At 40.0% G+C, this 4,503-nt stretch overlaps 1 pseudogene; it reads right to left on the reverse strand.

Moving 5' to 3' along the window:
* Positions 1-438: 438 nt before the first annotated feature.
* LOC148547714 (uncharacterized) lies at positions 439-3,930 on the reverse strand (annotated as a pseudogene).
* Positions 3,931-4,503: the final 573 nt, after the last annotated feature.

Consider the following 4,503-nt stretch of genomic DNA (forward strand, 5'->3'; position numbering starts at 1 on the left):
ATAGAAGTTCTGACATACCTTCAAGAATTGTCTCAGAAACTCTCTCGAATAGGGATTTGGTTTCATCTTCACTTGCCTCTTAACAATTAACAGCTAAAGGTTGTGTTTGCTCTATTCCTCTTCCTCAAAGTTTCACCGTCACTGGATTCCAAACAATCACTCCGCGTAACCCTCAACACTCCTGATTCCTTAGATATGGTCCGACCTGCTTCCACTATGTCACTTAATCCTTAACCTTCAAAAGCCTAACCACTCCTTTAAGTTAGCTAAGCATCACTCCATTTCAACAACCAATAGTTTTTGACTATTCATCGACTTGGACCTCATGATTACTGAAACTTGTCATGCGTCACAAACGAATATTACATATCAATGGTATGCAAGGAAGTTAAAAATTCAATTACTGGCTCATAATTACCTTGGGTCTAAAAATTGAATTTAGTTGCATTTCGGCTTTCTCTGTATGAACAATTCCAAGACATATGCCCTGGTCTCCCGCACTTGTAACATACGCCTAATCCGGCCCTGCATGGTTTGCTTGGATGGTGCTTCTTGCATCTTGAGCACCTTAAGTCATCTGGTTGAGCACTAGTTTGCCCTTCTGAATTCGGATCCGAACGGTTGTCGTTCCTTCGGTCATTGTTCCGGCACTTAGAATATGAAACGACAAGGAGATTCTTTTTGAAATTTTGGCTCTTAGGTGTAATAGGTCCCTTTTTCTTTGTGAAGGATTCCTGACGATTACTCCTTGCTACCTCAATCCTCCTTGAGCTTTCTCCCGTTGCCTGACCCGTGTTAACTTGCTCTGGATAACCCACTGGTACCCTAATATTCGGAACATTATGTCTACCTTCATATTCATTATCACCTTCGTTGCCGGTTCCAGCTTGTGGTTCCACCCCATCCATCACTCGGATGGTCGCAGCATCAACAGCACCAACGGCAGCAACAACACTCGTCATTGCGGTCACAATATCGGTCAAACTATCTACCGGTATGGTTACCTCATTAACTCTCCGTCCTCGACCTTGATTGCACTCACGACCACGCCCACGAGATGCCGTTTGGTTCCTGTTCATACCAAACAAGTGATATCAAGGTGATCAGTCTCAATATCGCGAGTCAAGCGTTTCACAATTCCAAATGCATGCTCATGAGCATTCATGCCACCTATATCTGTTAGATACCCTAATTAGCATGTATAGACACCCAGAGTATGCCTAGAAGCATAGTCAGTCCGTCCTTCAGGCTCTATAGGAACGAACTGCTCTGATACCATAATGTAACACCCTACCACACAGAGTCTTACACCTAGGATGTAAAACAGAGGCGGCAAGGCGCTACGACCTCTAAGATAAAATATATAATAATATATAACAAAGGATAAAATATACTAGGAGCCTTGAAAAACGGGTAAACAAATTTCGGAAAATAAAAAGCGCATCGCTCGAGGAAATGAGTTACTGGCGTGATAAGAAACCTAAAGGTTCAAGATAAGAGTAGATGAAAGAGTAACAAGAGTGCCAAGAATACAGTGAAATTAGCCCCTGACTCAGCCTGCGAAGCCAAGGCTGGCCGGAGAATATATATATATATATATATATATATATATATATATATATATATATATATATATATATATCGCAAAATACCCAAAAATACAAAAACAAAATTCTAACTCTCCTATAACCTCTAAGAGGAACGAAATAGACAACTTTTTTAGAGAGCAAGCTAAGTACATATATACATATATAAATAAACAGAAAATCCAAATATCCCAGACTACTCCGCTTCAAGAAATCCAGACGCCTAGCGAGGAGCCTCTCGACCTGCATATGAAAACAACAACACAGTATGGGATGAGAACCGGAGGTTCTTAGCATGGTAAAGGTGCCACGCATATAATAAATAAGGTCCTGGGAATGCCAGAGGCAATCCTAGAACTCCGTTATCACAATTACATAACTTAATTTCTAAGTAAAAGCCATAAATAAGGGTAGGTATTCTAAGTACACTATAATCACTTACCTTAAACCTAATCACTTACCTTAAACCTAACACCTAACACTCAACCAATTCACCATTCCTCCGTCCCTCCGTCTTCCATAAATTTAGCAGAGACAAGCAACCAAAGAAATTCACGCACAAGTGATAAGCAGATAGTGCAAATAGCAAGAATAGCAAGTAACAGGACATAAATGTTCAATTAGGCAATCCCAAATAACGCATAGCAATCACACAAACAAATGCATATGATGCATGCCTGTCCTATGGCTGATGGGGCCCATCTGTCGGTTATCCAGCCAACCTGACAAGTCCGAAAATCTTAGACTGTCCCCCGTCGCACATCTCCTTGAGTCTATGCATAGATTTCATAACATTCATCATTCAAACATTCATTCATAAATCACTCAATGGGGGCTATCCATACCCGGGAATTTATACATGCCCGGTCACCCTTACGACGTAGGGTCAACAGAGTATCGAGATTCAACCTGGAACACGTGGTGATGAGCCACGGTTCTGTTACCCAGGAAAACTCGTATCTCAGATATCATCATTCATAAACCATTTAATGTTCATAATCATTGTTTAGTCATTCATCAAGCCATGGCATCATTACTTCATTCAATAACCACTTCCCTTTCACATAACTCATCACATTTACCTTTTTCTTCATTCCTAAGTTACCTTAAAATCCTAACTTCTACTATTTACTAAGCTTACTAGTAGATTCTAGGATTGACAGGGCAAAAATAGGGGTTTTAGAGTTTAAAATCATGTTTAAAACTGAAAAACAAAGGTGCTGGAAAATAGGGAGTGTGCGTACACACACACCTGTGCGTGCGCACAGCTCAACAAGAAAGCAGTATGTGTGCATACTCATGAATACGTGCGCGTGCACACATCCCTTAGTGTGTCTGCGCCTCAGCTGTGCGAGCACCACCAACAGAAGGCTCAACCTAGCGTGTGCGTGTGCACAGAAGCGTGCGTACGCACACTTTATGAAAAATGCTAGGTGTGCGTGCACACAGAGGCGTGCGTACGCACAAGTTGAATTTTACCTTTGTTGGGTGCGGGCGCACAGACCGGTGCGTGGGCACACACCAGAAAATCTGGTTTCTGCTGCAACATTTAAAATTTCAGTTTTTCGCACCAATTTCCGGCATCCATAACTTCCTCTACAAATTTGGTTTTCCGCAAACCTTATATCGATTTCAAGCTTGTTAAACACTCTTTAATTTAAAACAAACCTCATCTTTATTCAAAATTTGTAGAGCAAGATATGGACTGCCAAAGTTCATCAAAATTCATTTTTTACCCAAATATCCCAAACCCCATTTTCACCAATTTCTCATTTCTTACCCAATAAACCTATATACTTACCAAATATCAAGCCCTATTTCATCAATAATAACTACTTTCACCTTAACACTCATACCAAATCATAAAACAAATATATTATTCCAAAATCCACCCTTTTCAACCACAAGTTACCTTGATTAGAATTTATTAATTCATCTCCTCCATTCATCAATAACTACTCATAAATCACTTTTAATGAATCAAAAAGTCATAATCATAGAAATTCATTAACTTATATCAACATCACCAACCTATGATTACTAATGTCAAAAGCACATATTCAGCAACACCAACAATTCATGCTTATTAATCTCAACACAACTCAGTCATCAAGATATCCAACATTATCACAAGCTAAACATTTAATACATCTAACTACTTCAACTTATCCTATAAGGCACTAGCCTCAGTTTTTACACAACCTTACATATTAAACGCGCGAAACCTAAACCATACCTTGGCCGATTCCCGCGTATTTTCTGAGACAACCCACAAGGCAAGATTGCAAGCCCTTACATCAAAAATCCAGCCACCAATACCAATTTCCAAGCCTCCAATTTCCATAAATGTGCTTCAATTCTTATACTTATATCACCTAATACATAACATAACATATCCATAAACAAAACTCAATACCTAACACATGTAATTAAGGAATTGACTAGGGTTAATAATCCTTATCTTAAATATGCCTCAATATAGCAAAAGTCCACTAATCCCTCAAGTCAATTTTATCCTAAAACATCAAATTAACCAAAATCTCAACACCCTCAAAACCATGAAATTTCGGATTTGATAAGGAAGAATTGAAACTGAGAATGTGGTTTTCTCACCTTGCAATATACTGGACTTTGTAGAGCTCGTCACTGCGGACGCGTGGCCGCAAACGGTGCGGCGATCGGAGCTCGGAGCGAAAAGTTGTGTGGAATTAAAGATCAAGTGAGGGTTTTGGTAATGGAAGTGTTCTTCCTCTCTTGGCCGAGCTTTTAGCGTTGTTCAGCATGCAAAATGAAGAGAGAGGGATCTGAGCTCTCTTTATTAAGTGAGTGAGTTGGGCCCACGGGCCCGGTTCGGGTCTGGTTCAACCGATTCGGTCCGTTTGGCCCAATCTTGGACTAAATTCTTCGAAATTGGTGT

This window comes from Arachis ipaensis, chromosome B8 (assembly GCF_059453495.1).
Source record: "Arachis ipaensis isolate K30076 ecotype BB chromosome B8, ASM5945349v1, whole genome shotgun sequence".
NCBI lineage: Eukaryota > Viridiplantae > Streptophyta > Magnoliopsida > Fabales > Fabaceae > Arachis > Arachis ipaensis.